The sequence below is a fragment of the Saccopteryx leptura genome, chromosome 3 (assembly GCF_036850995.1).
Source record: "Saccopteryx leptura isolate mSacLep1 chromosome 3, mSacLep1_pri_phased_curated, whole genome shotgun sequence".
Taxonomy (NCBI): domain Eukaryota; kingdom Metazoa; phylum Chordata; class Mammalia; order Chiroptera; family Emballonuridae; genus Saccopteryx; species Saccopteryx leptura.
Window position 1 is genome coordinate 213,916,384 of NC_089505.1, and position 13,288 is coordinate 213,929,671.

At 47.9% G+C, this 13,288-nt stretch overlaps 1 protein-coding gene across 6 annotated transcripts in view; it reads left to right on the forward strand.

Annotated features, from left to right (window-relative positions):
* The window catches only part of IL1R1 (interleukin 1 receptor type 1), a 135,724-nt gene that overhangs the window by 46,161 nt on the left and 76,275 nt on the right, over positions 1-13,288 (forward strand). The window contains exon 1 of one of the 6 annotated variants that reach the window (XM_066377494.1): positions 12,887-12,907. The exons of the other annotated variants lie outside the window; for them this stretch is intronic. The gene's annotated coding sequence lies outside the window, so the exon portion shown is untranslated. Of the gene's footprint in view, positions 1-12,886; positions 12,908-13,288 lie in introns of those variants that run through there. 6 annotated transcript variants of the gene reach the window in all.

Genomic DNA, 13,288 nt, shown 5'->3' on the forward strand with positions numbered 1-13,288 from the left:
CTAGTGGAGGCTTATTTCTCATGGATTGCACTATTTCTTGAAAAATCATTGAATAACAACTCTAGAAACTAAATAATTCTTGCAGTTAGCATTTATTGAAAAAAAACAAGGTTATAGTTACTTCTTTTATTCTACAAATCTTTGTCTAAAAATTCTAAGCATGTTTAAAATCAAATCTACTTGACCATTTCCTATTGCTCATTTTTTCCTTTGTTTGCTGATGAGATAATAATGATAATTTTAAGGACGTCCTTTGTAGCTGGGCAGGGTTTAGAGGTGAGCTGGAGAAGGTGTAATTTTAATTCTGAGGGCCTGGCATGCTAAGCTGACTCTATATGGTACAGCATGGGCCATTAAGAATCATGACAGATTTCTGAGTATGGTCACTGCTTTCTTATTACTGAACTACAAACACAGTGACTTAAAACAGCATTCTGTTTATTATCTACATGATTCTGTGGGTTCCTGGGGCTTATCTGGATGGTTCTCCTTTGGGGCCTCTATTGTGAAGTAGTCAGAAAGTGGCTGATTAGGGTTGACAGGTTTAATAACCAAAATGGTGTACTCTCATGACTGCAGTTGGTTCTTACTTACTCCACAAGTGGATAAGCTAGGCCTGTGGACTGCAGTGCCTCCATGTGGCTTGGGATTGCTAATAGAGGGCAGTCTCAGTACAGTAATACTTCTTACCTGGCAGCTTTCGGCACCAGGAGTGAGTGTTCCAAGAAGCCCAGGAAGAAGTTAGAAGCTTTTTGATGATAAAGACTCAAAAGTCCCAGAAGGGCAATTCCACCTTTTTCTATTGCTGAAATTCATTGAATAAATCACTGACACCACCCCAGACTCAAGGGGAGGGAATTTAGACTTCACCTCTGTAGGGGAAACAGCTGTTAGGATTGTTTGCTTGCACTTTGCATGATTAGTGTGTGAGCACCTGGCAGGGCCACGTGTTTGTAGCTACATAAGGCTATGGGTACTTTTCCTCAGTGGGGATCACTTGCCCTCTGCTGTGAGAAGAGGTTTTCCCCTGCCTGTTTGCTCCCCCACCATTGCAAGAATCTTATAAATGGTAATAGGCCCAACACTTTCTGGCTCTGCAGTTCCTGTACCTTTTGCCTGAATCCAATGTGAACCTGCCTGGCCTCAGACACTGGTTTTACATCTGGCATAGTTGGAAAGATTCAGGTCAGATTAGTATGGAGCGCCACCAACACCCTTGAAGAGTGGGCTAGAAGAGTGGCCATTCCTGAGCATGTGGTTTTCTGTGGTTACCCTGTTGGGGGCCATGGGCTGGTTGTTTGTTTGTTTTTTGTTTTTTTTTTTTACAGCCCTGCAAGCAAAAACTAAAAGCTTTGACCAACTTCAAGAGCTCCAGTGTGAGCTTGAGGCTGAGTGCCAACAATGCCTAGAACTGGAATGGTTGCTTGAGGAAGAATTGTGGGTTTGAGACCTTCAATTTACACTAGAAGCTGAACTCTGGCAGCAGCAGTTGTTAGAGAAACAGCTGCGGGTTCAAGAGCTCCAGCTTCAGTTTTTTAGGCCAAGAGCCAGCAGCCATAAGAGCCAAAGTGGCCTCTGAAGAAGTGCTGATGTAGTGACTCTGAGTCAGGTGTTTCAAACTCCTCCTTCTCTGAAGAGGAGGAGGAGGTTCTGGCTGAAACTGTGGTTGGCAGACTCAGAGCCAGGCTGGTGGTCACTCAGAAGGTAAAAACCCAGCAGCAAAAAGTGCCTCAGGGGCAGGCACAACCTCCCTCCACAAATAGTTGAGCACTCTTTGGTCCAGCCCTACACTCAGATAGAGTTAATGGAGTTAGGGGCAAAATTCAGGCAGAAACCCACTGAGCTCCTGGCAGCTTGGTTGTTGCAGTAGTGGGACATAGGGCATTATGTTCTTTGGAGCAGAGATGGAGAAATTAGCCACCATTACCACACACTCCTTGAGACAGTGTCTTCAGAACTGCCATGACAACCCAGGAAATCATACCCTATTAGGATGGGTGATGGTTGACATTTATACAGTATGGCAGAATGCTAGAGACTTTCTGGGGCTGGTGAATTGGTGGCAGTCATATACTGAACTGCAATAGGTCCTCTAGGAACTGGGTATGAGGAATGCTGCTTTCAACCTGAGGTCCCATAGGCCAGATGAAGAAATACATATTGCAGGGATGAGAGACCTTATTCTCAGAAGTGTCCCATCTGCTCTTTTTGGGTCACAAGTGGCTATCTTGACCCTCTATGTGGGGCAGCCCATCAACACTGTTATACAGATGGTGGCATATTTGGGAGAGGTAGAAGCAGTGTGGTGCTGTGGGGGACAAGTGGGCTGTTGCCTGTGCTGCCCCTCTCTCCCTATAACAGGAGAAATGGGTCTGTAAATGTTACCCAAACAGATGTGGACAGATTTGATTGAGGCCAGGGAAGATAGAGAGAAATTATATGGCAGGTTGTGGGGCAGCTGTGTTAGGCTTGCTTGCAGGGTTACCAGCTGTAATCACTTTGTGTGATTGGTGTGTGGGTGTGTAGCAGTGCCATGTGTGTATGGCTTATATAAGGCTTGCACTTGAGAGAGATGGGGAAGTGTGAATGTGCAAATTGCCTGCCCGCCACTGTGAGGGGCCATTTTTCTGTTTGTTTGCCTTTGAGACAGTTTTCCCTGCCTGTGTGTTTGTCTGCCATTGTGAAACTCTATTAAACAAAATGGTCCAATGCTTTCTGGTTTCACAGTTTCTCTACTGTCTCCCTGAATCCAGTGTGAACCTGCCTGGCCTCAGTCACTGGCAGTACATCTGGCATAGTGGGCAGGATTTGTAGCAGATGGGAATGGAGCCGCAGCCACCCTTGAGGGGTGGGGTTAGAGGACTGGTTGTTGTTATGGCTCCTGTGGCTGTGCTTTTGGGGTCCGTGGGCTGGCTGTTTTTTACAGCCCTGTGAGAGGCTTCTTGAGGTCAATAGCTCCAGAATGAGCTACAAACCTAGTGGCAGCAATGGTTTGAACTGGAGTGCTGGAGAAGGAGGCTGAAAGGATTCATGAATTGCAGTTTGCCCTGGAAGTTGAACATTGGCAGTGGCAGTTGTTGGAGGAACAACTGCAGGTTCAGCATCAGGCCAAGAGCCAGTAGCTGCAGGAGCTGAAGATGGAACTATGTTGGCAGAGTGGCTCTGAGTTGGCTGAAGCAGATGTTTTCAGCTCCTCTTCTGAGGATGAGGAGGCTTGGCTGAAGCTGCCATTCGCACACTCAGAGCTTGGCTAGTGGTCGTCCAGAAGGTAAAAACCCAGCAGCAAAGAGTACCTACTGAGCCCCTGGTAGAATGCTGCAATTGTGGGATGTAGGGGTGAATGGCATCATGCTCTCCAGAACAGAAATGGAGAGGTTGGTCACTGTTGCCCATGTTCCTCCTTGGGGCAGTGTCTTCAGAGCTTCTATGACTACAAGGATGAAGGAGGAGACCTGAGGCCTTATGTGAACCTAGTTGCCTGTAATAGACATTTACCTTGGTGATTTGCACAGACAGCTGTGTTGTTGATCATGAACTGACTCTTGGACTGCAACCAGAGGGGGGGTCACTGGCTCCCTTGTTGGATGGACATGCCGCCTTTGGACAGTATGAGAGACCCTGATTGGGGGGGCAGTTTTGGTGGACGCCCTTCTGCACCAGGAAGCTGCTTCTCACCCAGTTGCAGAGACACACCAAGGACACTTTTTGCTCTCAATGGACATGGCCCTGAACTGTACAAGCACTGCTCCCCCCCCCCCATGATGGTTGGCCTTGTTGGCACCATGGAATGGGGAGTTGGAGGTGGGCTTCCAGTTAATTCCCTTGGAAGAGTGCTCAGGGAGACATTGTGAAGGGCACATCTGTAATTGTCATTTTTGGAATGTATATAATGTACCTATTGTGAGGTGAGCAACCCTAAAGGGATGGAATGTGGGATAGCTGTGTTAGACTTGCTTGCGGGGTTACTGGCGGTAAGCACTTTGTGTGATTGTTACATGGTACATAGCAATGCCACGTGTGTATGACCTATATAAGGCTAGGGGTGCTTGCACTCAGGGAGATTGCGATACATGGATTGCCTGCCCCCCACTGTGAGGGCCATTTTGCTGTTTGTTTGCCTGAGAGGCGGTTTCCCCTGCCTGTGTGCTTGTCCGCCATTGTGAGACTATTAAATGGAATGGCCCAACGCTTTCTGGCTCTGCAGTTTCTCTACCATCTGCCTGAATCCAATGTGGACCTGCCTGGCCTTGGCCATTGGCATTACACAGGTCTAATAGAGGCTTGTTAGAGCTTTGGTGGCAGCTTGAGCTGCAAAAGAGGTTCTGACCACTAAGAAAGTGGGGATAGTGGGTCGCCCTGGCAGCAGCCAAGAAAATGGCTGGGGTTTGGGTTGCATGGTTGCAAGATTACTTGTTAGAGATAGCTGAGGGAGAGGAGGATCCCCAAGGCCCATTGTTCCAGTTTGAATAGGGGGAAGGTCAAGGGACCCATCTAACAGAGACGTGTGGGGACTGGAGACCCCATAAGGAATTGACAATCCACTGGTCAGCTTCTAGAACTGTCAAGGTGGCACAGACCTTGAATGCATTTGATCCCTAAGCTTTGAGAGCTTGACATTCATGTGACCTCTGAGAGGTTTGGATGGGGCCCCAAAGGACGAGCACTTATGGAAAGGTGCTTAGGTCTGTTATCAAAGTGCTGTATGGCTAGTTGCCTGTAATGGACCTTCACCTTGGGTGATTTGTATAGACAGCCGGGCTGTCTATCATGGACTGATCACTGAGTGAGGTAATGGACTCTTGAAGCAGGCACTTCAATAAGAAGGAAGCCCCATCTCCCTTGCTGGATAGACACACTACTTGTGGACAAGAGACCTTGATGGAAGGCCCCCAGCACCTGAGGAGGCCCTTGTATGCCAGGAAGCTGCTCTCATCCAGTTGCAGATATGCACCAAGGACATTTTACTAAAGCTGGGCTTTGGGCAGCAGGGCAACGTACTCCTGCCTGTCACAATAGCCTTCCTTAAAGGCCAACAGCTTCAATGGACATGGTCTTGGATTGTACAGGCCGCCAACCTGATGGGTGCCTGTGTTGGAACTGTGGAGTAGAGGGCTGGAGGTAGGCCTCCAGTTAACTCCCTGGGCAACCAATACCTAGTCACCTAAGGTATTATCCCTTGAGTGCTCAGGGAGATGTCATTGTGAACAGCATCTTTGTAATTATCGTCATCTTTGGTATAGCTTGTGCTATGGCTATAGTCTCTTTTTATGTAATGTACCTCACTCCTTGCACAGGGATCAATGTGGAAGATACTTGTTGCATAGATTGTGAGGCAAGCAACCCCAAATGAGTGGACTGTAGGTAAAACAGCTATGTTCAGCTTGCTTGCTTGCACTTTGCATGATTAGTGCGTGAGCACGTGACAGAGCCACGTGTGTGTAGCCTATATAAGGCTATGGGTATTTTCCTTCAGCTGGGATCACCTGCCTGCCACTGCAAGGGACAGTTTTCCTGTTTGCTAGCCTGCCATTGGGAGAATCTAACAAATGGGAATGGCCCACTGCCTTGAGGAGATGTTTTCCCCTGCCTGTTTCCTTGCCTGCCACTGGGAGAATCTAATAAACGGGAATGGCCCACAGCTTTCTGGTTCCACAGTTCTTCTATCATCTGCCTGAATCTAATGTGAACCTGCTTGACCTTGGCCATCGGCATTACAACCTCTTAATTGGAGGAGGAGCAAAAAATTTCAACCATCTTTAATTTACTACAGTGATCATATGAAAAAGAAATTACTTAGAGAAAATAAATTGGCAGTTCTATTCAGAAAGAATCAGAGTTGAAAGGCTATGTGGGGCAGCTGTTAGGCTTGCTCACTGGTTTACTGGCTGCAAGCACTTGGCCTGATTAGTGCATGAGCACATGGCATTGCCACATATGTGTGTATGGCCTATATAAGGCTATGTGTGGTTGTGCTCAGGGGGTTTGTGGATGCGGATTGCCTGCCCGCCACTGTGAGGGCCATTTTTGCTGCTTGTTTGCCTAAGAGGCGGTTTCCCTGCCTGTGTGCTTGTCCACATTGTGAGACTTTATTAAACAGAATGGCCCAACCCTTTCCGGCTCTGCAGTTTTTCTACTGTCTACCCGAATCCAGTGTGAACCTGCCTGGCCTTGGCCACTGGCATTACATCTGGAGTGATTGGCAGAATTCAGAGCAGATAGGTATGGAGCCACTGAAACCCTGGTGGAATGGAATAGAGGAGTGGTTGTTCCCAGTGGCTCTCCTATTTGGGATCATGGGCTGGCTATTTTTTATAATCCTGTGAGAAGAAACCAAGAGCTCTGTGCGAGAGGCTGAGTGAGGTTGCAAGCTCCAGGATGAGCTGCATACTGAGTGCTGACGGTGTGAACTAGAGCAAGCACTGAAGATGGACACCGATCGGGTCTGAGAATTGCAGTGGGTGGTATAGGCTGAGTGCCAACAGCACCTGGAACTGGAGCCGTCTCTGGACAAATAGTTACAGGTTCGTGAGTTGCAGTTTGCCCTGGAAGCTGAACATTGGCAGCGATGGCTTTTGGAGGAACAACTGTGGTTTCAGGAGCTTGAGAGTCAACTTCAGGCCGAGAGCTGGCAGGCACAGGAGCTGAAGCATGCACAGACAATGAAGCTGTATTCATGCCAGCAGAGTGGCTCTGAGTCAGTGGGAGCAGGCATTTCTAACTTCTCCTCTTCTGAGGGGGAGACTCAGACCACATCTGCCATCTGCAGAATCAGAGCCTGGCCAGTGGTTGCCAAGAAGGTATAATCCCAGCAGGCAAGAGTCCCTCAGGGGCAGCTACAGCCTCCTAACTAGATAGTGGAATACTCTGTGGTCTGGCTCTACACCTGGGCAGAGCTGATGGAGTTGGGGGTGTAATTCAGGCAGAAACCCACTGAGCCCCTGGCAGCCTGCTAGATATGGTTGTGGGACATAGTGGTGGATGGCATTATGAGCTCCAGAACAGAGATGGACCATAGGCTGTGAGGGTTGCTTCCCGTGCTGCCCTCCCGACTAACAACAGAAACAGTCCTGTGAAAGTTACCTGAATACAGATGTGGGTAGATTTGATTGTGGCTGAGGCAGATAGAAATTAGATAGCAAGTCTAGTAAAGTCTTGTTGGAGCTTTGGTGGCAGCTTGAATCAGAACAGAGGTTCCAAGTGCTGAAAAAGCAGGGTAAGCAGGTGGCCCCGGCATCTGCCAGGAAAATGGCTGGAGTTCAGGTTACAGAATCCCCAAGACTCCTTGTCCCAATTTGAATAGGGGGAAGGGCGAGGGACCCATTCAACAGGGATTGGCAGAGGCCAGAGGCCCCATGTGAAATTGGCAATCCACTGGTCCCCTTCTAATGTGCAGCAGGTGTTGGCATTAGAAGGTAATAGGTGCACTTTTTTTTTTTTCAGCAGCAGCAGCAGCTAAGAGAACTGTTAAGGCAACACAGGCCTTAAATGTGTTTGACCCCGCCAGGTCCTGTGAGCTTGTTGAGGGGTTTGGATGGGGCTTGTGTCAATGGACAGCATACTATGGAAAGGTGCTGAGGTTCGTTAATAAAGAGCTATATGGTTAGTTGCCTATAATAGACGTTTACCTTGGTGAGTTGCACAGACAGCTGGGCTGTTGATTGTGGACTGACTCTTGGACTGCAACCAGAGGGGGGTCACTGGCTCCCTTGTTGGATGGACATGTCACCTTTGGGCAGTATGATAGACCCTGATGGGGGGGCAGCACCTGTGGAAGCCCTCCTGCACCAGGAAACTGCTCTCACCCAGTTGCACAGATGTACCATGGACAGTTTTTGCTCTCAATGGACATGGCCCTGGACTGTACAGCCCACCCCATGATGGGTGGCCTTGTTGGCACTGTTGGGTGGGGAGTTGGAGGTGGACCTCCAGGTGACACCCTAGGCAAAGCACTCAGGGAGACATTGTGAAGGGCACCTTTATAATTATTGTAATTATATTGTATAACTTTTGCTGTTGCCTTAGTCTCTGTTTCCTGTCATGTAGATTGTGAAGCTAGCAACCCTAAAGGGGTGGAATGTGGGGCAGCTGTGTTAGGCTTGCTCTCTGGTTTACCGGCTGCAAGCACTTTGCCTGATTAATATGTGAGCACTTGGCAGCACCATGTGTGTATGGCCTGTATAAGGCTATGGGTGCTAGCAGTCAGGGGGACTGCGGCTGTACAGATTGTGTGCCTGACACTGTGAGGGGCCATTTTGCTGTTTGTTTGCCTGAGGAGCGGTTTCCCCTGCCTGTGTGCTTGCCTTTGGGAGACTTTATTAAACAGAATGGCCCAACTGTTTCCGTCTCCATAGTTTTTCTACCATCTGCCCAGCTCCTATGTGAACCTACCTGGCTTCGGCTGCTGGCATCACAGGCTGCAACATTAAAGTCTGGCTTGCAGGAAAGGGAAAGTGATAAAACTTAGAGACAAATTACAGAAACTTTCAGAGAACCAAAAATGGTGAAACTGTATAGAATTAAAGGGGAAAGAATATTACATTTAAAAATGACTTTAGGGGAAGGCAGTACTCTTATTATGTGAGTCACATATGACTAAGCACAAAGGTTTTAATAAGCCTTTCTTGTATGACGTGGTTAAGCTCATAAGCCTTTTGGATAGTGATGGATGGTTTGGTTATTGGTGCTTTACATTTCATATGTTGAAGCAATCATCACATCAAAGACAGCTGGCAGTGGAGAGTGGCTAGAGTCCACTTCTGTTAGCTGCAGCAGTTCTTGGAATTAACAAATTTGGTCACTGTGACTACTGCTGTGCTCTTTCTGTGTTAGCTTGGGAAAATCCAAGTGCAAGAAGTCTCTTTCAGTATTTCCTCATTGAGTATGATTAATGCTGCTAATAGAACAAGTTGGCTGGGTGGCCACCATGTCTATCTTTTCTTCCATTTCTCGCAGGGTGGGTTAAGAAATAGTTTAATGCCTAAGGCGATTTTATTATATTTTACATTTTCTTAGCACCTCTTATTTCTAGTCTACATGTGACTTTCTGATTTATTGAGGTTATGCATAATCAGACGAGCCTGAATAGAAAGATGATCATGGAAGTCCACCTATATACAACTGCTTAGAGAAAGGGAAAATGTTGAGGTGATCAGAACTAAGGAGGTGCAGAGATGGAGAGTAATAAAAGACATAGATTTAAAAAGTGGTTATTTGGAGGTTAGCAGATGGAAAATGTGTGAAAGGAGCAGAAAACTAGGCTATAGAGCTATAGAAGGAAGTCCATCTAGGACAGTGGTTTTCAATTTATCTCATGGAACACTGTGGTTCTGGGCGTGGTTACTGGCAGTTCCATAAACCAAAAAAAAAAAAAAAAGTGTGATTTTTTTATTTTATTTTCCACAATTAAAGTCAATTTAGCTCATGAAACTTCATTTCCATCTGGTGCCACAAGAAAAAATCTTGCCAGTTCAGAATTGTTTAATCTTCACTGGTTTAAGACTCAGTCTCTCTGGGGTAACAGTCATATCTGTTCAAAATTCTTCCCTCTCCAAACCCTTTTATGTCTCTAGATGGTAACTTGAGTTCTTTGGGGAGGGCATGGGCAATGCTTAAGCCTTGTTCTGGCACCCGGAAGGGTTTCTATCTATAGGTTATTCTCTGGATTTACTGACCTCAGCTGACAGTGCACTTGCCCTATAGTCCTCAACTACAAGGGCTCTTCTAGATGTTGGCCTTCTCAGGCCCTTTGCAAGCCCTTTGAGGATTTGGGCACTCTTAGCACTCTGAGATGCACTGGACTTTGTCCTCAGACCCAGTCAGTTCTGTGGTTAGTGCCTGCCTTGGCATGGACCATGCTGGTGGGCATGGGCTTTTGTATGACACTGGTGGTGTCCAGGGCTACTGTAATGCTGGTGGCCGAGGCCAGGCAGGTTCACACTGGATTTGGGCAGATGGTGGAGAAACTGTGGAGCTGGAAAGCATTGGGTCATTACCATTTAATAAAGTCTCACAATGTGGACAAGCACACAGCCAGGGAAAACCACTTCTTAGGCAAACAAATGGCAAACTGGCCCCTCACAGTGGCGGGTAGGCAATCTGTGCCTCTCCAATCCCCCTGAGTACAAGCAGCAGTGGCCTTATAGAGGCCATACACATGTGGTGCTGCCAGGTGTTCACACATGAATAAGGCAATGGGCTTGCAGCTGGTACACCAGTGAGCAAGCTTAACACAGCTGCTCCACAGCTACCCACTGGGGAGCCCAGCAGTACTTCTCCCTTTCAGGATTCCTGTCACTCTCTGCTCTCAAGAGAACACTAGAGTTTCTCCTGCTTGGTGGTGGTGAAGAATGGGGGAACCGTTACAACTCTCAGACTTCTTCCAACGTTGGGAAACACCCTTCATTTTCCCTCTACTTTTCTTCCCGCCCTTTCCTCAAGTCTGCTTCTTTGAGTGGGAAAATCAATACTTTTACATCAGAATACATTCTTCTGAACTCAGTGGTTTAAGATATTCAGGCTATGCAAGGTCTCCAACATTTGTTTTCAAAAAAACAAGCACAATAATGCTCTCCCTTGAAAGGCTTTCATGCCAGTGTTCATGTTTATAACAGACACATATGTCATAGGAAGTTTTTATTTTTCAGGTCATCAGATCAGGTTGTACTGGGCTATGTGATTTTGTTTCATGTGCATTATTAGGTACTCTTTCCTCAAAGGATCTCATGATCTGAAAAGCTTGACAGGTGACAGACTGAAAATCCTTGGTCTCTCTTAAGGAAGGTGGCCCCCAGGGATGGCAGATAGTCAAGTCTTTCAAATTATAAGAGTCTCGAGGTGGGGGAATAGTGAGGAAGATATGCTCCAAAAGGTGTCCCAAGGCTAGAGTATTTTGTTTCTCCGGAGTTTTTGTAAAGAACATCTGTAACAGCTTGATGGAGTGGTGTGTTTCACCCTGAAGCATACACTCGCATTCAGAACATTTGTGTGGAGCTGAGGCCAGACTGGGGAGTGACATGGGAGTGACAGTCTGCCCCTCATGATGCTTACAACCCAAGGGGTGGAGTAAGGCAGGTGGACAACTGAGTTACCTAGAAAAGGAAGCAAAGGGAAGAGAGAGAGGAAGTGGTCAGCATGGCTGGGTGAGAAAAGAGGTAAATTCAAGGTCCCAGATAGAATAGTGGTTATAGGTGAGAAGGAGAGGTCTTCAAATCCCATCCCCACTTGTGCAGGTATTTAAGACTCCCACCTGATTCTAGGGACCCTATGTGTTAGCAGGGCATTTGGGGTAGGGGGGAGGTGTCAGAATGTAAAGAAAAATGAAATAAAAGTACAATTTAATTTCCACATTATTGCAAAAATAAATTTTACTTTCTATTTGTGAACTATTCAAAAACCTTCATTACATAAATGGTGAGATCAGGTTATGTTCATCAACATATAGCTTCCGACCTAGTTCTGCAGCATGGATCCAGGCCCACCTATTTTAGTGTTCAGTGACTGCCACTTGTACACGTGTGCTGTAGTAGCTTCCTGTGAAAGGTTTGGAGTAGGGGCATCACAGGGGAACTTGTAAGAACAATTGTTCACTGGCCGCACAGTGAATTTCACTATTGCCTGGGAGCTTCCCAAACACTGACCTTCATGCCTCCGTCCATCCATCCCAGAGATTCTGATATGGCCCATCGGTCATTTGTGGTTCAGATCTCCACAGTGCTTCTAATGTGGAGTTAGGGTTGCGAGGACCAGCATTCTAAAAAGGGATACTAAGAGGATGTAACTTCTGATGAATTCTCATAATATTATGTCACTGGCTTCAGATTTGAGCATGTTTTCCCTAGAAAGAGGAACCATATAAGCTCTGAAACCAGATTTAAAAAAAAAAAAATTGTCATTATGCCAGCCCACAAGACAGTGTTAGGGCTGATGACTTATTGCTGCTTGTTCCTTTATACTTTGCTCCAGCTCGGAATTATCTGGGGCAGCCCAAGTCACCTCAATGCTTGAGTTTCTGATGGAAATATCAAGGGATGGGGTAAGGAAACAAGCTCCTGTCCAGCCTGGACGGGATACAGGAAGGGATGGAGTGTTGTGTAAGGAGGAAGCAAGCGTTTACTCAGTGGCCCCTGGAAGATGACTCAGCCTTCCAAACAAGCTGAGATCCAGGTGCTTGTTGGAGAGGAACTGAGCGGTCGGGGAAGACCAGGTTCCAAGCTGCTGGTAGATAGTCTTGGAGCCTGGACTCCAGCATCAGTCCGTCCCTCCCTGCTTGGAGTTTTAGGTGTGAACCTGGCCATTGATTGCAGTCCTCTGAGTAAAAACTTTCATTTGCAAAATGAGTTAGTGGGAGTAACAGGGTTTTAAGCTAAAAGAATACCGGGTGTGGCCAAGAAGCCCAGTATCAAGACTACCACGTGTAAACTGCTTTTTCATCCTGGGCGTATAACAACAACAATAAAAGTACCAGGCGACTCCAGTGGAATATCAGCTCCTATCGCTGGTTTCCAGTAACTGTTTATGTCATCCTCCCGTCACTCCCCGTAAGCTGGGAGCTGCTGTGACCCCTTTTCACAGGAGAGGAACCAAAGGAATAAAGAAGTAGGTGACTCGACCAAGGTCACCAAGGCGCTGGAGCTCGGTCACACAGGTGAGTGCTGAGCGTTTAAATCCAGCTCGAGCGCAAGTCTGGGGCCCCGCAGTGGGTGGCAGCGCGACAGCGAGGTCTGGGAGAGAAGTCCCAAGTCACTCGGGCCGGACGGGGACGGGCGTCACTGGGCCTCACTGCCTCCGCCCCCAGCCCGCCCGGTGCAGGTGGGGCTGGAGCCCTTGCCGCGCCTCGTGGTCTGGAGCGCGCAGGGCGGGTGCTGCTCGTGCCCGCCACTGGGAGCCAGGAACCAGGAGCCAGGAACCGGTCAGAAAACGCAGCGGTGGCCAGTGGAGGGATCGTGGCCTAGCTGCGCTCCCCGGGGCGGTGGTAATGTGAGCGCCCAGCTCCACACCCGGAGCACCCGCGCTCAGCTCGTGGGTCGATGGGCAGGGTGTGTTGCCACCCGCACGCCCCGTTGGAGCTAGCCCAGATGGGACCGCTGGAGCGGGCGGAGCAGGGCAGGGGTCATAGGTGGGGGGCGGCTGGGGACTTGGACACCTTCGAGGCATCCCTTTTCCTTTCTGCAGAGCATAGAGTGCGGCCTTTCAAAGTTACCCATGGTATTCAGTTTGTGTAGGAGGGCGATGGTGATTACCTCTGTGCGGTTCTTTTTCGTTTGTATTGCTGTTTGGAGCAGGATCAAGG